At 54.7% G+C, this 23,523-nt stretch overlaps 1 protein-coding gene across 8 annotated transcripts in view; it reads right to left on the reverse strand.

Annotated features, from left to right (window-relative positions):
- PPFIA4 (PPFI scaffold protein A4) overlaps positions 1–23,523 on the reverse strand; it is a 60,264-nt gene extending 36,741 nt beyond the window's left edge. For all 8 annotated transcript variants that reach the window (XM_085083137.1, XM_085083135.1, XM_085083139.1 and 5 more), the window contains exon 1: positions 23,458–23,523. The gene's annotated coding sequence lies outside the window, so the exon portion shown is untranslated. The remainder of the gene's footprint in view (positions 1–23,457) is intronic.

Genomic DNA, 23,523 nt, shown 5'->3' on the forward strand with positions numbered 1-23,523 from the left:
GCCCCTGAGCCTGGGGAGGGTGATCACAGGGACCTTGCACAGCACCAATGCTGGTCCAGGATGGACTCACCCCATTCCACTGGTCCCCAAAAGCCTCTGTGCTCTGTCCCTAAGGATGCTCAGCAAGGGATTAAACTGTCCTGGACAAGGCAACAATGGTGACCCAAAGCTCCTCCATGCCCAGGGTTTGGGGGTGTCTCCAGTGAGGTCACATTCCCCCCTCAACCCAGATCACCAAGGACACACCCTGTGGTGTAAGGCAGGAGCTGCTACAACCCCCTGCAGCTGGAGCAGCCCTGTGAGCAGGGTGAGACCTCCCACCACCACAGAGAGCAGCCAAAGTCCCCCTGGCCTGGCCTGAAGCCCGCAGACAGGTGGGCACAGCCAACACAGGGCTCTCTGTGCTCCCCAGGATGCTGCTGCACCATGAGAATCCTTCTGCCGGAGCATCCCTGGCAGGGAAATCCAGAGGGATGCTCTGCCACCTCCAAGCGTGGCTCTGGACACAATCCAGCCTCGTTTGCCCATCCTGGCTGGAACCACAGCAGAGCCCAAGAGTGGAAAATTCCCTGCACTGCAGTGGGACCATCCACATCAATGGACAGACACTGAGCTGCCTCCAGCATCCCCATCACAGATTCACTCCTCCAACAGCCATGGGAACTCTCCTACCCCATGGATTTGTGAGTGATCATTTCTGGATTCAAGCACTGCAGCTTTCACTGCAACACCACAAGTCCCAGGAATAGCCCAAGCACCAGGAGGGGGCAACAGCCGGGATCAGGGCACCTGCAAAGGGTTTATTTGGGATGGCACGTGAGGGAGCCAGGACCAGCTGGGTTTGATCCCTGCTGTCTTCAAGGCCTGTGGAGCAGGAAGTAAGTTCAGTGAGCAATGGGCACAGGTGAGTGTGCAGGGATGTGGGCACAGGGACAGGGATACAGCAACATCCACGGATCCAGGGATGTGCACACATTCCCTGCAGGAATGTGCAGGGGTGTGCAGAAAGCTCCTGCCCAGGGTAAACTCCCTTAATTTCTGTCTCACCTCAGGCCTTGGGATTTTCTCCAAAAGCAAGAGAATCTCACCCATTCCCAGGCACCTCCTGGAAGGCCCAGCTGGAGAGGACACACACAGGGGCTGTCCCTGCCCAGCAAAGCTCAGCAGCTCCCAGGCATACCCACACATCCCAGTGGTCACTTTGAAGGACCTTGAGGACATCAGTGTGGGTGACAGTCTGGACACCCCCCACACTGTACTGTGACTGCAGCAGCAGTGAGGGCAGACCCAGAGCAGCTCTTTGGTGCTGGAGGTCAGAGGGGTCTAAGCTCACTCCCAATTAGTGCCTGTAAATCTCAGCCTTTCGCCTGTCTCTGGGAGAACTCCCTAAATGCTCCTGCCTGGCTTTAGAGGGCCTTAAGTGCTGGGATAATCATCGGGTAGAGCCGTGAGGCTTCGAGGAGACAGCTGGGAGCTGAGCAAACAGACACTGCACAGCTCCAGCCCTTGCTGGGTATTTTTAGTCCTGCGGGGCTGCCAGGCACAGGCTTGCTGGGAGCAGGTTTCCTGCCAGGGAAAACGTGCTTGTTTTACTATCCCTCCCCCCTCCACTCCAAAATAATGCTTTCTCCACTTTTGGGATGGAAAACAGCACAGTCACACGTTGCCTGCTTGGAGAGGCCACTTCCCCACGATGGTGCCCAGACATGGAGCAGCTGATGGGGTTTTTGCCCTGGAGCTGATTATTTGCTCACTGTAGCTCAGCTCAGCTGTGAGTCAGGCTGCCTGTGGGATGCTGGGTCCCAGGGAGCACCCTGGCTTTCCCTTCCCAACAAGGGTGAGAAGCACCCACAGCTTCACCCACACACAGAGGACAGAGACAGCCTCGTGTTTCCTCTCTGAACAGCTCCACTCCCATCCCAGTCCTGACAAGAGGAAAAGAAAAGCCTCAGTGGCTCTGTCAGCAAGGACCAGAACCCAGCAGACAGCTGGCAAAGAGGCTTTAACACACTCCTTGGAGGCAACAAGCTCACAGAGATTGATCAGCCTATAAAAACGTCACTTTGATCTTTTCCGCTCCTGGAAAACCCTCCTCAGCTGCCCGGCCTGGCCTCAGAAGAGCAGAGGCAGGGTGCAGAGCCCACACCAGCAGCCCTCACTCACAGCTCCGTGGCAGAGGAACAACCTCCCCTCTGCCCAAGTGGATGAGCTTGGGGTCCAGCATCCACACTGATCCCCACACTGACCCCTCCCTGCCAGATCCAGGAGGGACAAGAGTCTGATGCCCCTTTGGTGTTGGTTTTACCTTTCAGGATCTCTTTTTTCACCTCCTCCCTGTGATGCTGCATTAAACACAATCCCATGGACTGGCTGCAAGTGCCGTATTCTGGCATTCCCAGCAAGCTCATCCCAAGCACTGGTCCTGCAGACAGAGCCACATCCCAGCACAAGTCTTGCCCACCCTCACTGAAGTCAGACACCACTTCGGAGCAGCCAGGAAAACCCCCCAGGGAAGGTCAGTCCTGACCTGCTGAGCCATGGGATGGCAGAGTGGGAACATCTTCACCATCTCTACCAAGCCAGAGAGCTCATTTCCCATTTCCCCTCAGTGGAAGATATGGCAATTAGAGGTTGGGAAAAGGGATATTATTCTGCGCACAAGACAAAGAGGGCTGAAGTGCCCTAGCTCAACAGTAGAAATTGCTGATTCAAGTGTAGAACCAGGAAATGTTCACCTGCAGAAAGTCTTGGAGCAGCCTTTGCCACATAGCCCTGTGGGTCACAGGTTGTGATTTCCCCTCCCAGGTGCCCTGAGATCTCAGGAGAGATGCTGTTCATGGCACAGTGTCCAAAGGAGACACCAACTGGGCTTCACATATGCCAGGAGCTCCTCGGATCCCTCCGGACAGTCTCACAGCCCCCAAAGGCCCTTCTCCATCCTCCCTTCCCTCCCTCTATCCCTGTGTGGAAAGGCACAGACCCCTCTCCACACACTCCACAGGTTTCTTAGAGTTTTACAAGCCTGGACTGGAGCAGCCCTGGTGGATGAAGCATCCTGACTTCTCCATTCTGGGTGATCCCTGGAGAAAAAGCTGCTTTTCACAAAGCAAACCAATCAGCAGATACAGCCTTATTCCAGCCTTTCTCCAAAGTCCCTCCATTTATTCCCAGGATACGCTGTGGCCTCTTGGGACCTCCAGTGCCCTCAGCAGGACAGGGAAGATGCAGTTACCCATGGGGTCCATACGGTGACGGTGCTCCCACATTCCCTAACATAGCCCCACCCTAGCAGGGAACCGCACAGATGGTCCCTGGCTGGTGCCAGGGGCAGCCCATGGCCAGGACACCCAGGGATAACAAGGGAAATGAGGCATTCTGGCTGGAAAAAAGGTTCCAGTTTTTAGCAGCAGAGGATTGGATTCACATTCCAAAGGGTGAGATGGATATGCTGAGATCCGCGCTGGCAGTGTGGTGGCGACCTGGGAGAAGACACAGCAGTGCCTCCTGTCCCATCCAGGTCTGGGAGGCCTCCCGGGGTCCCCACACCTGCAGCAGTGTGTCCTTTTCCTCAGGGGGACAATGTCCAACTTGTCCCTTGCTGGAGATGCAGCCGTGGCAGAACAGGAGGTTTGTGCAGCATCTCCAGGGTTTGGATCTGTCTCAGGTGTTGGGAAGCCATGGGTGTCCATAGAGGGTGGGGACAGGGGACACTGCAAGCAATAAAAGGCAGCTACTCCCAATATCTTACCTTAAAGGACACACTCCTGCCCCAAAGACTTGCTCCAAACCCAAAAAGCAGCTCCCACCTTAGCCCCTGCTCACTCCGAGCTGCTAAACCAGGAGAAACCATGAGGAAAAATGTCCAGATCTGGCAGTTTCTTTGCAGGGAGCAGTAAGCATTAGCATTGCACTGATATTTATACTTCCCAGTGGGAGGGGAGGCATTACACACCACTTCCAGAGGGTATTTTCAGACAGCCACCTGCTCCTCATTGTGCAGAGACACAATTGTTCCTCAGCTAAACCTTGTCAGACGTGGAGCTGAAATCTGTGGCAGCTCCTGACGGGAGGAGGGGTCTGAACCCCCCAGGGCTTGCACCCAAACGCAGTCACACACACATCTACAGGACTCTGTCACCCAGGGAGGTGTTGTGAGTGTTGTGAGGGTGGTGGTGGGGGTACTGACTCAGTTTCCCTGTTCCAAAGTGGGCCATGTGTCCTGCCCTAACCCCAGAGAAAGGTGGGATCCCAGGGTATTCCAAGGAGGAATCTGGCAGGGGCAGAACTGCCAAGGTAAAGCCACACCAACCTCCTGCCCCTGCACTTTGGGGTGAGGTGACAGACAGGAATGGGCCTTGGAAGGGCTCCAGCCTGGATGATCTCTCTGACAACTGGGATCCCCAAGCCTGGCCAAGAGATTCAGCAAGCCCAGGCTCACCTTGAGACTTCATCTCTGGGTTTGAAACAGCCAAAGACACGGCTGGAAGGAGAGAGGACCACAGGTGTGAGGATGCTGCTGAAGCCCTGAGGTTCCCAGGAGCCCATGTGGGAGCACAGGGAGTGTTCTGGAGGAGCACAGGAATGTAGTCACTAGAACATGAGCTGGATTTCACCCTGTGGCACAGCTGCTCCAGCTGACACAAGGAGTTCCTCCAAACCAGTAAAAACACAAACCAAATCCCCCAAATCCTGTCACCACACCCCACTACAGTCACCTGCACCCAGCAACATCATAGAATGACATGGATATCCTAGAGAAATCCCAATTCCTTCAGCAGATGAGAGGTTGGGGAAGAGACAGATGCACCTAATCCATGACACCAAGCTCACATCCCTCTTCCAGGATGTGGTCTGCACTCAGATCCATCCACAGGGACAAGGAGGGGTTTCAGTAGCCACTGACCTGAGACAAAAAGCCACAATTCCAGTTACAACCATTTCCTTTACCAGGAGCTGCTCCACTTGCCAGCCCTGGGTGTGCATGTGGCTCATCCATAATTATGTTCCATAACCTTGCAAATAAGCCCCATGTGCTTTGCTCTGTTAGGCCAAAGTCAGAGTCTCAGAATAGCTGGGGTTGGAAGGGACATCTGAAAATCATCTAGTCTAACCCCTTCTCAAGGCAGGGTCAAACCCAGAGCAGGTGACACAGGGACATATGCAGATGGGTTTGGGATATATCCAGAGAGGGAGACTCCAGGCCCTCTCCAGGCAGCTGTTCCAGTGCTCTGCCACCCTCATGGAAAGTTCTTCCTCATGCTGAGGTGTTAAGTCTTTGATTTCTCCCTCATTGAAGGTTGAACAGAAGGACAAGGAAATGCAATCCCTACAATTCTTCTAGAAGCAGCACACTGAAGCGAACCAGCCCCTGGGTGACTCTGCCAGAGAAGGCAGCGCTGGGATCCATCTCAGCAGTCAGGCTGGTTTCCAACCCAAGGTGGATGCAGACTCCTCGGACAGGGAACAAGGCACAGGGAAGTGATCCACAACCATGAGAAGAAAACCCTGTGCTTGTCACAGAGGTGGCAACACTGCAAAGCCCTGTTCCCTTTGGGAAAGTGAGCCTTTGTGCCTCAGTTTCCACATGAGCAGCTGCAGTCCTTGCTGAGACTCAGAGGGATGGCTGGTGATTTTCCATGATTTCACTTGAAGTTTTGCGACGGGTACCCTCCCGCCCTCATGACACTTCTGCTGAGGAGTTATCTCATCTGGGAGCCTGCTGGGCTGAAGCTGGGGGCCTCCCCCTTGCTGCCAAACAGCCCCTGCCCTGCTTTAGTCACACCCCGTGAGCACTTGTGGTGCTAATTTATTCAGCGACGGGGAAAAGTCACCAGATCCGAGGGGGGCTGAGCAAATCTGTGCCACGGGTGCACCTGAACCCTGCCAAATGCAGTGGAGGTGCCTCTTCACTCACCCAGGCCCTGGCACCCACACCCAACCTGTGCCCAGCCCAGGACACAGGGGAGGCTGCTGCTTGTACAGAAACTCTGGGGCAAACCCCACATATACCCTGAGAAGCTTCCATGCCTGGTCTGCTCAAGATCCAGGGTTTCCCCTGCACTGCCCATCCCACTGGAATCTCTTCCACACCCTCACCAGGTCCTCCCTGCCAGAGCCTCAGCAGTGATAACCACTCCCACACATCAGCTGCACATCTGCCCAGTTCCCAGTGTAAAATCTGGCCACCAACTCCATGATGGGTGGAAAGGGGAACTGGCTCAGTGAGCTCCCTGGGATCCAGAGTGAGATCCGAATCCCTGCCCTGGTCAGGCGGGTCTCTAGGATTTTGCCACCACAGTATAATGGAACGGCTTGCTTTGGAAGGGACCTTGAAAGCTCAATCACTTCCACCTCCTGCCATGGGCCAGGACACCTTCCGCTCTCCCAGATTGCTCCAAGCCCCATCCAACCTGGCCAATTATCCTTCACGAGTGGGGTTGAGGAAGAGGGAGTTCAGGGAGGGAGTTCAGAGTCAGAGAAGAGGCAGATGGGGCTTTCAGTGAAATTTGGGAAGTGTTAGAGGGTGTTCAGAGCCACCAGAGCAGGGAATTGCCCAGTGCTGCTGGCTCCAGGTTGGACCATGGCAGGCTCAGGAACCTGTCCCAGCATCACACTTTGGGGTTTTGCAGGCACCACAACCTGGTGGAAAGGGAACATCAATGGTCCTGGAGCATGACCCTGGCCCCACAGAGGCTTCTGGAGCTCAGCAATTCACCACCAACCACCCCAGCACACAAACAGAGACAACAGCAGCAAGACTGTGCCCCAAGCCCTCCTTGTGCTCCCACCCTCAGACAATCCAGGCAGGGCTCCCCAGAGCCATCGGTACATCCCTTTCCTGCATCCTCCCAAAGCACAGGAGGTTTTAGTCCTTCGTGTTCCAGAAGAGTGGTGACATCATGGCTTGGGCAATGGATGACCCAAACCAGAGGTGACTTGGATGGCTTTGGTAACTCAGGTGCGGGGGGATGGGGGAGATTCCCCCTTGTTTTCATGCCTTCTGTTATCCCTTCCCTGTTACTTAATCCCTTTGCTGATAGCATAGCTAATTCCTAAAGTGCTTTTGCCCAGCTCCAGTGATGGGCAGTGGGATATCAGTGGGATTCTTGGCTCTGGACACTCAGGCTTTGAGGATGAGCAGATCCAGCACCACGACAGCTCTGCCACATCTGCAGGGAAACCTCCCAGGATTTACCACAAGCATCTCTGCCCTACTGGGGACATGTGGGTGGATGGGATCTCAGAGCTGTGGTTGTTTAGCTCTATATAGGACAAGGCAGGACCATGGGGTTAAATCCCTGCCTGATTGAAACCTGCTCTTCCTCCCAAGCACCCTAATGCCAGGGATAACCACAGCCCTCTCTTGCCCAACCGGGCTCCTCTGGCACCTTGGCTGTCCCCTGGTGATTTGGAAGGGGTAGCTGAAGCCAGCAGGGGAGTGCCAAAGGCAGGACTGGTCCCAGCAAAGCACAGGCAGAGATGGAGATAAACGGCCCCATCCACCCCCAGTCCAGGCTGGAATGACCCCGGTGCCATTCCCACGGTGCCAGCAAGGGCCCAGGGCAGTGTCAGCTCCCGAAGTCTCAGCCCTGCCATCCCTGACAGTGACAGGATGTGGCAGGAGCAGCCACGCGGGGACATCCGAGGACAGTGACATTACAGGGTGGCTGGGGGCAAGGCTCAGGCACTGGAGCTCTGTCTGCTCTGTCTAAATCCACACCAAGCAGGGTCACACCTTCAACCCACACCCTTCGGGTGCAAAGCGAGCCCCGGCCAAACCCCACCCAGCACACCTGGCATAGCCAAAGCCACAGTGCTGCAGAAAGGACTCATCCTACACCTGTCTGGCATTTTAAGCCTTGTTTCATGCAAAAAGGACTTTCTGGTGGAGGCTCTGCCCCTGAACATCCCAAATTCCTGATGCAGGGGAGGATGTGCCCACTCACCACACCAGCAAGGCAGAGAGGCCTGGAGATGCTGTGCTTTGGAAGGAAAATCCAAGTTGTTCCTCTCTAGGAGAATGGTGGGATTAGCTCAGCCCTCATTAAGCATCAGAGGAACCACAGAAAGCACCTCAAAAATAGCCTGCCATGGAAAAATCTCCATCTGGCGCTCATTCCTCCTGGATATACGCCACAAGGAAGATATAAGGGATATAAAAGTCAAGCTCCCTCCAGAGATCCCAAGTGCTGGAGAAGATCAGGAAGAACAAAACAAGGTTTCCATGAATGTGATGAGCTGTGTTAGACCCAGCAGGGAGCTCTGAGAAGAGCCCCGAGGGCTTCACCTAGCCCCACAGCCCCTCCTTCCCCTCTCTCTGCACTACCTGGCACCCCACACCCCAGGTAATTACCCCCAAGGCTTAGGGGACAGAAAGGTCACCTCCAGCAGCCCAGATGGCCTGAAGGGCAGACATGGACAGCAGGCAGCTCCTCACCCAGAGTGGTTCCAGCAACCGAGCCACCACCCAGGGATGGGGTTCCCACCCCAGCTGGAGCCTGCTGTACCAGAGGGGAGGGATGGGGGTGCCTCAGGGCAATGTCCCTTTGAGATGACCCCAAAGAGGCCAGAGGATGTGCTGGCACTACGGGGCATTCAGGGATTAAGAAGTTTGCTCCAGGATGTGGCATCATGGTGCCCATTGGATGATCCTGGCACCCATCCTGTCCCAACTGTGCATGGCCAGCACTGCCTTCATCCCTGCTCCTCTGCTCCCTGATCAAGGGATGTCCAGCATGGGATGAGCAGAGCGAAGAACCAGAGGAAACACTGTGTCCCACCACTGCTCCCCTGCTTTGGGAGATTGGAGAAAACAGAGAAAGCCTCAAATTTGGAGAACCAACACCAAATTGCTCTGGAAAGTGTGGGGAGTGTGGTGGTTTGCAGAGGGGTAGCAGCTCTCCCCCATGGCAACAGAGGTCTCATCTGGGCACACATTATCACAAAATCCAGCACTGGACATTAGTTCAGATCAATTTCCAACTAATTCCCTCTCAAAATGTCAGCTCCATGGAGCCCAGCTAATGCAGTGCCCTCAGTGTCCCTGGGCACCGCCCTGCCTGGCACAGGAGCCCCAGGAACTCTGCCCTTGTCCCCAGTGTGCTTCCCACAGGTTCCCATGGCCATCCCAGCTCACCCAAAGGGGAGCCCCAACCATGGCATCATCAAGCCTCACCCCTGTCCATCACTCCCAAAGGCCACCCAGAAAGCACCCAACCCATGAGACCCTTTGGCCCAAAGCCCCTGGGCACAGCAATTTGCCTCCCGAAGCACTTTGGGGGCTCCTGTACACACTGAGTTCACAGGATACCACAACAGTTTGGGTTGAAAGACACATTTACGCCCATCCCATTCCACCCCCTGCCAAGGGACACCTTCCACTATCCCAAGTTGTTCCAACCCAGCATCAGGAAAAATCCCCCAGACCACCCCAGGAGGTGAGAGCAGGATTTGGCCAATCCATGAGACAGCACACATTTGCAGCTCAGCAGGCTTTTAAAGGAAGGAAATGTGGGTAATTGCACTGGTGCACCACTGGCTGGAAGAGGTACAGATGGGGTGGCTTCCAACCTGGTCTTGCTGTTTGCTCCTGTGGGCACCCAAAAACATGGCCAGGACACCTTTAATTCATTGGGAGGGAGAGGGGCGGATGGGGAATGAAGGGAAGGGGATGTCCCAATGCCTTGGAAAACATCTGCTGCCTGAGCTGAGGATGTTGCATGCTCTGTATTAGAAGCCAAGAGCACATCAAAGCTCACAAGGCAAAAGGACACATGGGGCTGGGAGTCTCTCCACACACAACTGAAGCAAAGCAGCTCAGCCAACAGTTTCCAGAAGGTTTAGTGACCATTTCTGCAGAAGTTTTAGATTTCTGGCTCTTTTACAAGAGGGTTTTGGACCCTTGGTACCCCCCAGTGCCTGTTCCTGCAGGTATTGGAGCAGGCAGAGCCCACCTCCAGCAACAGTGGCCAGGGGGTTTCAGGCCATCGCTGAGCCCCAGCACTCAGCAGTGTCAGACCGTGCTGCTGCAGAGCTGCTGCCCCTCCAGGGCAACACAGGCAGAAAACCCAGCATGTGTCAGGACTGGTGGGATGCTCACCTGAGCAGAAGTGGCTCCCTGCCCAGCCTCCCATGCCCTCCTCCCACCTCCCCAAGTTGAGAGCTGCCTGCAGGCACCACCCACCTCAGGTGACCTTCACCTTTCATGCAGATACGGGGACATTCTCTGAGTGATGCTCAGGATGTGAACACCTGATAGACAGAGCTCCCTGACCTTGTCTCTTCTAGGTAAATGCATCAATTTATCTTCACCAGCTCTGGAAGGAGACTGGTTTGGACAGCTACAATCCCTTCCCTGCCAAAATACAGCAATTCCAGGCCAGCTTACCTCAGTGATGACTGCTGCTGGGTTCCACCTTGCCACCACCACGTGAGAACCTTCAGCCCACGCAGACACAGCAACAACACTCCCTGGTGCAGGAATGCACCCGATGCAGGCACTCAGAAGGATAGAATTTACCCTGCATCCAACTGGTATGTAACTGGAGGTGGGATTTTCATGCCTTGCCCTTTGCAAAGTGCTGGCCATGCTGAAGAACGTGGTGGACTCTGAAAACAGGGTGGACTACCAGCAGCTCTGGGAATGCACATTAACACCCACCCTGCAGATGTCCCATTGCCATGGGAGATGCTGTCCCAAGACCCTTTCTCCATTCCAATATCACAACTACAGCTGTTGGTCATCATCTTTCAGCTCAGCAGAGCCACCTCCACCTGCCTGGACCTGTTCAGAGCTGACAGAGAGCTCCAGGGCTGAGCTCATATCCAGCAGTGCTCTGAATCCTTACAGGCCATGCAGCCTCTCCCATGGTGCTCCCACCCCAGATGGGGAGTGAACCTGAACAGAACTCATCTCTCCCTAGAGCCAAAGCCACCTTCCTCCAGGCACTGAGTCGCTGGCACCTTTGCATGTCCAAATCCTTCCATGCATGAAACAGGAATGGATCTGAGCTCACCTTGCTCCTCGCTCTCAGGGATTTCTGAAAAGCATCAGCCAGTTCTGAGGGCTGAAATGAGGTAAGGGCCAAATCTTCCAGAGATAAGGTGGAATCTAGCTCCTGAGGCTCAAGAACCAAACACCCTCCCAAACTGGGTGCCACCATCTCCTCTGCCCTTTGCAAGGCATGTGGCCTCCTCCAGTTGTGTCTGGTCTGGGGAACATGGAACAGGGCAAGGCAAGACAGTTTCTGGGTCAATCCTGGTCTCCTGAGGGGGAACAGATGGGTTTTCTAGTGGGACTGATGTTCTGAAAAGCAATTACACATGAAGACATCCCCAACAGACTCTGCTCAGCTCTGGCCCAGAGCCCAAGTCATCCTGGGTTTGGATTTTAATTAGCCCCGTTTTGGTATCTGCTCTCTCTTCCCTCCAGATAATGATTTAATTATTACAGACATGTCTTCGAATTAGCAGCTTCCTCAGCGGATTATTCAGCTGGGATCTCCTCAATTACGGACCCCAACTCACCAACATCACAAGAGAGGCTGGAGAGAACAAAGGAAGACTGAAATCCTTCTTGGAAAGAGGAACCACTCAAGCACCCACACAAGCAGGGGTCACTGCCAAGCCCTTCTCCTCCCTTTATCCAGGTGTCTCTCACAGCTGGACAGGAAACCTCACTCCAAAGCACACCGAAAGAGCCGCATCATGTGTGACCATGGCACTGTCTTCCCACCAGGACTTCATAGCCAGCAGAGCACAAGCAAGGTGAAAAGGATGCAGGATGAGCTGGGACATGGAGCCACCTCTCTGTGTTCCCCTCTAATGGGATTACAAGTTTGGGGATCTCCCAGGAGAAGGAACCCTGTGGACACCTGGTGAGGACCGGCTACCAGATTACAAGTGTCCTTTTGCTGCGTGTCATCCAGCAAGCCTCTCACCTTGGGAGGGACCACAAGGGAGGTGGGATCAGGCAGAGAACAGGGAACAGGAGGTGGGAATGGCAAGTGCAATCTCTTACAGCAGTGGGACTGGGCAGGGGCCATGCTGGGGCTCAGCCAGGCTCCAGGCCTGAGGGATGCTGCTTGAAGAGAATCAAGAGAATCAGCAGAACAGACTGCCAAAATAAACACCAGAGGTAAATACAAAGTGAAGGGCTCAGCCCAGCGAGGGGAAAACCTTCAGAGTGCAGTTCTACAGCAGATTTGGTGCCAAAGAGCACAAACTCACCTGCACAGCTTCCCTGGCCGAACTGGCAGGCAGACATGTTGCTCCCTCACTGTGAGGTGTGGGCAGAGCATCTCCAGGCTGCATGAACTCCCAGCAAACCCTCCTCCCCTGCCTGGCACAGACTCACAGAATATTCTGAGCTGGAAGGGGTGATCCCCATCCCCAGGTTGGGCTGGGACAGGAGGGAACACACTCAAGAGGTGCCCCATCCCTTGCTGCAAAGGACAACAAACTCCAAGGACACCCCAAAAAGCACCTTGGTCCTTTTCCACCGATGCACTTGAACTGCTGACTCCAAATTGTGCTTCTCCCAGGAGCCCCAGGATTTCCCTCACTGGCAGTGCTACAATCCCACATTACTACCAAGGGAACCAGATTTTGCAGCATCCACTGGGAAAGCTCTACTGCCTCTCCCTGCTGTAGCATGGGCAGAAGTGGAAAATCTCCTCTGGCTCCCCTGTCACTGCAGTTCACGCTCCAGGAGATCAGCTTAAAGCAGCTGCACCTCCTGCTGCTGCAGGAAAAGCCCTCGAGCGCAGCCATGCGTGAGTCTGCACCTGCAAACACAGCCTAGGCCTCCCAAATCCCAGGCTTACCCCTCATTTGTGAGGCTGGATCCTCCTCAGGATCCCTTCTTGAGCTCAGGAAAAGCAGCCAGGCCTTTCAGCAGGTGAGCTGAGTTAGCAGCTCATCTAACAAACAGCATGATGTGGCCTGTTATCCCAGCTCACGGGTTGAGGGATACAGCCCTGCTGTCCCTCATATTCCTGGTGGGATTCACAGCCCAGTTCTCTGGGCAATGAGTCCCAGCCCTGCACCACTGTCCTCGTGCCCCACATCTCTCTGGGGCATCCCCTGGCTCTGTCCTCCCCACCAGTCATCACAAACCTTCAAGCGTTCCAAGCTCTCCACCCCATCAGAGACCAACACACTCAAGAGTAAGTGGGGGGAGAGAAAAGACCATGATGGAACACAGCCTTTGGTTTAATTTCCTTAAGAAATCAGGCTAAAAAAGATGGAAGTGACACACAAGAGAAAGAGAAGGATTTTCATTAACCCGATCAAACCTCACGGAATAATATAACAGAAGCAATAACAGACACCTCCCCTCTCGCCAAGGACAAAGAAAGGCTTCCTAGTTATGAAGAAGATGAAGAAAATTGGAGTAGAAGAAAGGAAATGACTCAAAAATGGCTGAAATGTCAGCTGTTATTAAAAAGCCTTCACCTGGAGAGAAATAATGAATGATGAGAACAGGGATATGATGGAGGAAGCTGAACAGACAGAGAACAAGTGGGGAGCAACAACAAGTTGGAACAAGTAGGGGCTCTGAAAGCCACCCTGGTCAATACAGGGGTGGGTTGACCTCCGGGGCTGCGCCTGTGAGGAATCTGGGGTGCTGAGAGGTCGCGCCTGTAAAGGAGGGTGACAGCACTGCAGGTGACAGCAGCCTTGGGATATCCCCCACCCCACACCAGCGAGGCCCTAAGAGACACAGTTAAATCCCTTCAGATTTTGAAACATCGTTCCAGAGGTGCTGATCCTGCTCTCCTGCCACCCCTTCCTCGCTGTCCCTGCTGTGCCTGCTCTAGGACAGGGGCAGGACACTCCTCCTTCCCCGGGGCACCTGCATCGCCAGCAGCACGGCCGGGAATGCAGCCGCCAGAATCCTCAATGGAAAAGCGGCTGGCATCATCCAGCTGGACATCCACCCCTGTGAGCCCCCAGGGACCACCCTCCCGCAGAGGGGCTGAGCCGGGGCGGCCGCAGCCTCGCATGGCCCCGGCGCTGCCGGGACGGAGGGGAGTGTCGCTGTCACTGTCACTGTCACGCAGCACTGCGGGACCGCCCGCTCCCCTCCCAGCCAAGGCAGTTCCACTCCCGCCGAGAGGTCGGGCCGGAGCCGCGCTGCCCCCGTTCTCCCAGGGCGGACACAAAGCCCGTTCCTGCTCCCTTCCCGCGGATCCCTCCGGCATCTCCCCAGCTGCAGCGCCGGGAACTCTGCAGCAGGAGCCACTCGCATTCCCGGCTGCATCGTCTTCTCTTGGCATCTCCCTTCACCGCCTCCCATGAGCTGCATTTGTGGACACACGGCTCCAACCACACCCTGGAAGAACCCCGGGCACGGCCCCGGCTCCCCCAGTCCAGCCCTGCTCTGCCTCACATTCACACACGCTGTGGCCAGAGTCCTCCGAATCTGACAGAGTTCACTTTTTGGGAAGCAAGAAGAAGTGAGAGTCAAACCTCACGCATTTCCTTCAGCAGGAAGGTTGAGAGCAGCAGGGAGTAGGGAGCTGTGCCTGCACAGATGTTGGACGTTTCCAAACCCAGACCATCATCTTCAGAGGAAAATACAGAGGCAGTAAAGCCATTCCAGTGGCCACCATCACCTTTAGCATTCTCCTCCCACCCCCAGTCTGGACCAGTTCTCCCCCGCCAGCCTGCTCTAGTTACTGGTGTCATCAGCACCTGTCCTGGGCCCAGGACCCTCTCAGATTTACAGAAGTTTTGGGTACCACCAAGTGCACTCAGCAGCTGCCTCAGAGTGATCAGCCTCAATTCAAGCCGGGGGACAGAGAGGGGCAAAAGAAGACCATGAAGGTCCCAGCTCCCCAGAGACTGGTTAAACTGGGTGCTCACAAGCAGCTTCTGATCATGGTTTAGTGGCCACGGTGGTATTAACTCAAGAGCTGAACTTGATGATCTTGGAGGTATTTTGCAACCTTAATGATTCTACGAGTCTTTGATTCTATGATTTGGGGATAAATCCTGCAAATTCTCACACTTCTGGGAGAACACACTCAGGCAAGTCCACCTCATGCGTGACTACACAGGAACTGACCAATGTCACTCTCCTGGTGTGCACTGCCCACCTGCACCAAAGGAAAAAGGAGAAAGCCCCAGGTGCAGGCAGCAGCATGGGAAGATGCTTCTGCTTCTTTCCCCACAACATGGTTTTGGCAATTTGAGGCACACCAGGGCAGCCCATGAGGAGCCAAGAGTCCTTGGAAGGAGAAAGTCCAGGCACTGAGTGATGGAGGACCTGACACACCTCAGTCTGACAGACCAGGATGGCTTTTCCTGATGGGTCACTACATTTGTCCCCAGTGCAGGGCAGTGACAGCCCGTCCCTGGCATCCCCAGTGGTTGGATTTGCTCTAAGTTGCAGTGGGAAGAGGAGGAAATCAAGCAGCCAGTGTCTGCCAGCTGGTGGGGCTGATGACTGGTTTCCTCACCTTAGCAGTCTCCAAAATAAGCATTATTCTCTTTGAAGACTGGGGGAAGTATCAATGCTTGTGACAGTGGCCTGAGCACAATGCAGCAGGGCATTGGACTCCCAGGGACCAGCCAGCCCTGTGAGTGTGTTCCTCAAGCCCCTGCTCCTTCACTGCTGCATTCCAGCCCCCAAATGAACTCCCCAGAAGCAAATGGGGCAATTACAAGGAGGTGGAGACAAGAAAATCCAAATACCTTCAGTCCAAGGTCTCCTAAAGACACTCATCCTTTTAGAACATCACTCCTGTTTTACAGCTCAGCATCTCCCAGCTGTGCTGAACTTCAGTTTGCACATCCATCACACCCGGCTCTGCTCCAGAATCCCTGTCAGTGCCACAAAGACAGTTTGTCACTTCCCCCCAAGATCACAGCACGTGACATCAGCCCTTAGCTTCATTCATAGTTCAAGTGATGAGCTCTCCCTGCTCTGCCACAAGCCAGCAGGGTCAAGAGGCTGAAAGCTGCTGGAGACAAGAGCCTGCTGGCTGCTGAGTTGCACATCAGTCTGCCCAGTGCCCTGTGTAAACTGGAAACACCAGCAAGCCCTCTGCATGCACCCACTGAACAGAGACTTGGCTCTCAAAGCAAAGCACTTGGCCACCTTTTCCCACATCTCAAAGCCAGACATGAAAAGGTAAATTGTGTATTTACAAAGAAGATGGAACAGACTCCCAGGACACACACAGAGGGTTAACAGATGGTTTGGAGGGTATTTTTCCTGATGCTACATGAAGTCCTCAAAACTCATCCTTTCCCCAAAGAGATGGGCTCTCGGTGGCCACCAGAGAAAGTGCCATTGTTTCCCTCCTGGACCCTGCACCCCTGATTATGAACACACCTCACAGCATGGAGAGTAAAGGTAAAAAAATGTTCATTTACGCCCAAACTGACACAGCTGCTGTGCTACCTGTAAAAGGCCAGATCTGGAAGGTAGAGTGTCACCCTTGGGCGCACAGCAGATGTCCTGCATTGAGCCATGCAGCAGTATCTCAGCAAGGAATGGTGGCTGTGCAGTAGCCAAGTCATTGGAGAATTCAAGCACTGGTATTTTTAGGCAGTGGGAGGATGTGTGGGAGAGCTCTCCCCATGCAGACTGATGCCATTTGCTGCAGGGCACTCGGAATGAGATTTATTGACGACGTTAATTTGCAAGCGACACCAGTGCTCCCAAAGAGCCAGGCACTGATCAGCAGTGCTGGGGCTTGTGGCAGCCTCAGTTTAGGAGACAAAATTTCTCTATAGATGTGTAAACACAAAGGACACATGTAATGAAAGCCATTTCTACTTGTAGGGATGCTCTGGCTGCCAACTCCAAAAATGGCCACTGCGAAAGTCTACTAACTAAACTAACTAGAAGCAGATGATCAAAAGCAGCAAAAAATGCTCTTTTTTTAATATGGCACCCCCAAAGTGCTGGCTGTAATTGAGTGATTATCATCCAGGTTTTGATGCTGGGGAGAAGGACAGAGAATCTTCTCTCTCCATCAAACACAAGGTGCTCTCTGCGTGGCACATCTGGATGTCAGACAGGTAACAGCAGCAAAGCAAAATCTTTCTGGATCTGGGATTAAAGGAATGACAGCTCAGATCAGGAAAGATGAGCCTTCTGGCTCTAATTAAAACCTGATGGGTTAAAATGAGTAAAGCCATACTATTGAGCACATGGTGCATGGAGAGCCCAAGCCCCCAGAAGGGTTCCGGGAGGAGGCTCTCTGAGAGATGCTGGCAGTGACCTGAGACTCCATCCTGTGTCCCAGGAAAGGCACATCTGCCTTCAGGTGCTGCAATGCTGGGGAGGAGCACAGACAGCAACTTTCTACAGGCACATGTGAATCTCCTGAACTTCCAGCCATCCACTCTCTAGCACAGCCAGGTTTTCCAAGCAGCAAAGCTTGGAAGTTTTGGTTGGTCAACACTCCCATGGATCCTTCAGGGGCTTGGGTTAACTGATCCTCTACTCCCCCATGGCCTCTTCAACCCTCCCTAGCCCGCCTCAGCCCAAATTGCTGGCAGATACAGCCCTGGCTGCAGGAGATGTGGGAATCAGGTCCCCTTTGCCCATCCAGCAGTGCATCGAGGCTGGACATTGCCTCCATTGATGCTCCCAGTCCCACAGCAACCAGGAGGGACAGGATTGCTGCTGCTGCCAGCACCTCTGCACAGAGACACAGTCAACAGTGATTCCATCCTCAGCTGAGGAGGGAAACACGTCACCACCATGGCAGGATGGCAAAGGCACCAGCAGCACTATGTCCCAGTGATTCCCACCCTGGCAGACCCCAGTCCATGGCCAGAAACCAACTGTGGCCACACTGAGATGCTCCAGGGAAACATTCCCTTGTGCAGACACAGGAGAAAAGCAGGCATTGACTGTGCCACCCTCACAGTTCACTTCCACCACCCCTTCCCGAGAGCAGGAGCTCAGCTTCACAGCATGCCAGGAAAATCAAACTCACGGAGGAGAAATCCAGCAGTACCAGAGCCACCTCATCCTGCAGAGAAACTGTCCCAGACACCATGGCTCTTCCTGAGCCTTGAAACAACACTATGTCCAAACAAGCCCTGAAATAGCTCCCTGCATTCCCCAAATCCAGCTGTCACCCAGGGAGACGAAATCAAGCTGGGTAGGCCTCGGGATGCAGCTGGAATTGCAAGGCCCAGAGCCTTCCACCACCCCAGGATACAGGGCTCAGGTCTGTCCCCAGGGACACAGGATGGGAGGGCACAGAGCCCATTTGATGCTCCAGCCTCATTTGAGCACCCCGGATGGGCTCACAGCATATGGAGCCTCCAAGGTGCTTCCTGAGAGCTCCATACCCAAACGGGAGCATCATCTCTCAACATCTCTCGAAGAAATCACACCTGCACACAGCACTCAGTGTTATGTGGGGCAGAATAACTCCTCTCCTGGCTGATCAGTGTGTGAATAAATCAGCCACAGCCAAAAATAACCTCTGGACATTTTTTGACTCTTTCATTTTGGGGGGGATGCTTGAAAGAAGCCCAGATCTACTTAGTTACAGCTGCCAGACACTGAATTACAGGGCAGATTAAGTGGATTATGGATCTTGCACAAACCCATCTTTCCCCTCTGTGCCCGCTGCCCCTGCCACAGAAATGTCAGCATGGGGAGCAGTTCTAGGCATCACCATCAAGTCTATTCAAATCATGGTCAAGAGTCTGAGATCAGGTTTATGGCACCTGTGTTAATGCCACACTGAGGCTATAAACACTTCCCCAGTTCTGGAACCAGAAAGGCCAGGCTTTGGCAGGAGACAATCCATGGGAGGATGCACTGCACTAATGAGACTCTGGAAAAGTGAGACTTGGGCTGAGGCTGGACATCCCCTTCTCCCAGGCTCCAGCCATCCCATGTTCAGCCCAGCTCCTTCCTCTGGGCTATGGACCCCCTGGGCATCCCACAGCTGCAGAATGTTTGTCTTGTCCCAGCACATCACATCAGGAATGATGCTGCCAGGAGGGAATCTGGAATTGCAGAGAAAATTCACTTCTGCCAGGGAAGGGTGAAAATGAGCAGTTTAAATCCACATGCCTGGCACACAGGCTGCGATTCCAGGAGAGGGCTCCTTCCCTACCATGCCACCCTGCCCTGACGAGGGATGCTGCCCTCTCCGGAAGGCGGGATGTGAAGTCCAGGCAGGAAAAGCCTCCTTCCCTCCCTCCCTGCTGCACATCCCCGCGGCCCCATGCCCAGTATCTAAAGCACTTGGCCATGCTGACAACGCCTCACCTCCCCATGCAGGAGCTGGGCCCAGGCCCCGGCTCTGCCCTCGGGACCACCAGCACAAGGGGTTCGACACGGCTGGAGGCTGCAGAGAAGAGGCACCACGCAGCAAAAATCCCGGGGAACTGCCCTCTCCTGGAAACTGCTCGCTACGGATAGGAGGATGGGGAAATGCGCTCTTATCTGCCACTTGTTTTCTTCTTTTTTTATTTTTTGGATGCAATTAAAGGCAGCCACCCAGCCAGCACCTCCTCACGCTTGCTAAGAGAAGTGTGGCAGGAACTGAAAACCAGGAGCTGAAGAAAAATAATCTGCATTTCAGATAAATTCCAGACTTGTCAGTCCTGCAGGATTACAGAGCTGGAGACAGCGATCCACAGGCTGCTTAAATACCAAGGTGAAGATTCAGCAAAGGAAGAGCAACATGGACGACACAGGGTCAGTCCTCTCCTGGCCAGTGGCTTTTGGAGAAGGTTTGACACCCAGCTCCCAGATGCTCCTGTGGGATGGGAACCACTGCCTTTTAAGTGCTGCCCACGGCTGAGGGGCAGCAGGGCTTCCCCAGGCCCAGCTTTGCACAAAAATGAGAGATGAGCATCTGCTTCATTCATAAAACCACAGAATCACAGCATGGTTTGGGCTGGAAGGGACCCTAAAGCTCAGCTCATTCCACCCCTGCCTTGAGCAGGGACCCCTTCCACTATCCCAGGTTGCTCCAATTCCCATCCACCCTGGCCTTGGACACTTTCAGGCACAGCTTCTCTGGGTAATTTATGCCAGGGCCTCCCGACCCTCACAGGGAAGAATTTCTTCCCAATATCTAATCTAAATCTCTCTTTCAGTGTGAACACTCTTGTCCTCTCATTCCAGTTCCTTATGCAGAGTCACTCTCCAGCTTCCTCGTAGGCCCTTCACACCTGGAAGGTGCCATGGGGTCTCCGCACAATCTCCTCTTTTCCAGGTTGAACAGCCCCAGCTTTCTCAGCCTGATTCCTCAGGAGATTTTCACCCTGAAAATTAACTCAAGGCTTTTACCATGTCCCCACAAGAGTTTTAACCTGCTTGACCACAGCAGAAACAGAAATAAAATACAATTATATCAGCACAACTTTTTTTAGCAAAGAGCCTTGAATCATTTCCCACAACTTCTGCTCCAGATGGGCCCAAGCACAGACCTGTCCCTCAACACTGCAGTTGTTTCATGTGATATTTTCCCTCCTCCCTCCCAAATGCCAGCCCGTGTGAGCACACCCACGTGGGCACCCACCTCCAAGCCTTTCGTCTGCTCACAGAGGAGGCCTTGAAGCACTGAAAACTCCCAACCACATCCCTCAGGACCCTGACTAGTGCTTGGACTCACCTGCAGAGCCCACAGCAGAGCCCTCTGCCTGGATCAGGTCTGTCACCCCACACCTGGTGCTTGGCACTTCTCAGGAATCATCCGTAAAGAGGGGGTTGTCATTCACATCTCTCTGGGAGGGAAGCTGGGCAATGGATCCAACAACTTTCTCCTCCAGTTTATATTCTAGAGACCTCACACCTCACTTTTGGGAGCCATCTCTTGGAGACCTCTGGCTCACCAAAGCATTCTTTAGGAGGAAGTTAATTGTAAATTAAGGTTTCAAGGTTACATAAAGAATCTAGTATCTTTTTGCTTTGCTGGAAACCCTGAAATGGCACTGCCCAGGCAGAGGATGGACACTCACGCCAAAGTTTCTCCATATGCACAGAGTGGAGCCCTCCAGAGGCATTCCCAGTTGGGCCCCAATTTGGGTTCAGCTCCCTCTGAGGCTCCAAGGATGCCTCCCCCAGCTCCAGTGTGAACTTTGCTCTTTCCCAGCACTGACTCAGGGCCTCCACATTCTCACCCAGCACAGCAGGACCCACCAACTCACACTCACTCAGCCTCCTCCTCATCCCCAGTCCCCATCAGGAGCTACCCCAAAGGACAAGGCTTGCAGAAAGGTCCCTCCAAAGATGCAGATGAGAAGGGTTTCAGAGAGGGTTTTACCCCTGGTGTCTTCTGTGACAATGGAGACAGGCAGGAACCCAAATCTCCAGCAGGTCCAGTCCCTCAGCATCTGCACTGGACCTGCTTGCCAGCACAGCTGGACCAAGCCACCGGAGCAGAGCAAGACCCACTCACCACAAAGCCACAAAGCTGCACAGGGATGGATGAGATGTTTAATCCCACATCTGCCAAGACACAGCTGAGGTGGCTGCTCCAAAAGCTGGATCTGTCCCTCAGTCCCACCACTGGAGTCTCAGGAACCTGCCAGTTCAGAGGCTCCCCTGGCTTCCTGTAGGTGACACAGGCCCCAGACAACCTCTGGTCTGACTCCTGGGAAAGAGCTGCAGGAGGAGCAAGCACCGAAGCTAGGAAGGCATCTGTGCACCTGAGCACCACCAGGTGTCACAGCAATGGTAGCAGGGACCTGTGCTGATGGCTCCCTGACAGATCTCCAGGGAAGTCCCTAGAGATCAGTCCTGTTCCCCAACCAGGACACGTAGGTAGCAGCACACTGTGATGTCCCCAAGAGCACATGTACCTGAGACTCCCAGACCATCAGAGACACAAAGACACCAACTTTCCATCTCTTGTTGCCTGGGCAGCACCACAACCAAGAAACTCCCAAACCACACAGGCATGTTCATTCAGGTCCCAAACTCCAGCTTACACTTGCCTCTGGACCAGCTCCGGCACACACAGTGGCCTGGTGGTATCAAACCCACCAGGAGAACCTCATTCCAGCATCCAGCAGATGGTGGCAAACAAGATAAAATGAACACTTTGCCAACCCTGACTTGGCCAAAACCAGGGCGTCCCCAGAAGGGTTTGCTCAGCTTTAACAAAACCCAGCTCCATAAGCCAATTGCTGCTCTAATGATGCAATTTAGGGGATAAACAAGCCCTTCAAGGCTGGTTATTCAGGAGGAAATCGTGTTGTCTGGAGGCAGCTTGCAGCAGCAGTGACAGCACCAGCTGACAGAGGCTGGGAACCAGTGTGGGCACAGCTGGAGCTGGCCAGGCTGGCTGGATGTTCTGCTGGTGCAGCCCCGACCACACAGGCCAATGTCCAGGCTGGACCAGCCCCATGAGCATCTTCCCCATTCTGAGCTGGCCCAGCTTGGCAGGCATTTACCTGGTGCTGAGCTCCAGGAGCATCTGTGTGGCAGCATCCCCACGAGCTGCTCCAGCCCAGAGCTTGGAGGCAGGCAGATGCTCAGTGGGGCTGACACAGAGCTCGGCACTGGGCGGATGCTCCAGGGCTGGAGGCAGTACTGAGGAAGGCGGGAGGAGACAGCACTGGGAAATCAGAGAAGCAGGAGAAGGCCACCATGCTCACCAGCATTCCTGCCCTCCTCTCAGCAGTCGTACCCTCCCCTCAGCGTTAGGTGGAAGCTGGGGGGAGGGGGTGCAAAGGGACAGCTTGGGAGCATATGGGGGGCTGCCAGGGGCAGAGAGCAGCTGAAAATCAAGGCCCCCTCTCCCTACTCCTGGGTTAAGGAATCACTGCGTCCTCCCTGCCCCCCATACCATGCAGCCTTGGGAGGATGTGCCCACCCTTCATCCCCCTGCCTGCACACCCAGTGGGGATGGAGCAGCACATCTACCCGGCCCTGTGCCCGGGCTAGGGCCAGCAGTGTAGGGGGAGCAACCTTGGCTCAAATGCTCGGCCTGGGGTTAAAGCCGGAGCACAGCAAGTCCTCCCCCCCTCAACCCAGCTCGGTGTGAGGATGACACCCTCCAGCTCAGACTCCAGCCAAGAGAAATGGGGGAGCTCAACACTCCCTGACTCAGACACCCATTACCTCTCCAAGGGGTAATGGGGTGGGAGATGAAGCCCCCCCGGAGTGAGTCAGCCCCTCCTGGGGGGAAAGAGCATCCCCCGGGGCAAGGCACGACTGAGTATCCCCAGTACGGCCCCGCTCGGGGGGCAATGGGGAGCATCCCCAAAGGGGAGGCAAAAAGGGAAGAGGCCCCCGAGTCCAGCCCCACGGTGGGGCTGAGCATCCCCACGGGGGGGCCCCAGGGCATCCCCGGCGGGAGGCAATACGGGTAGAGCCCTCCGGGTCCGGCCCCAGCGGGGGGGGGCTAAGCATCCCCCGGGCGGCCCCACGGGCGTCACGGGAGCAGAGCTTCCCCCGGGCGGCCCCGCGCGGGGCCGAGCATCCCCCGTGGGCAGCGCAACCCCGCCCGCACTCACCGCCCGCCGAAGTCGCTGGAAGCCGCCGCTGCCTCAGCTGCCGCCCCGCCCTGCCCCGCCCACTGC

Source organism: Lichenostomus cassidix, chromosome 26 (genome assembly GCF_008360975.1).
Source record: "Lichenostomus cassidix isolate B80296 chromosome 26, HeHo_3.0, whole genome shotgun sequence".
In the NCBI taxonomy this organism is placed as follows: Eukaryota; Metazoa; Chordata; class Aves; order Passeriformes; family Meliphagidae; genus Lichenostomus; species Lichenostomus cassidix.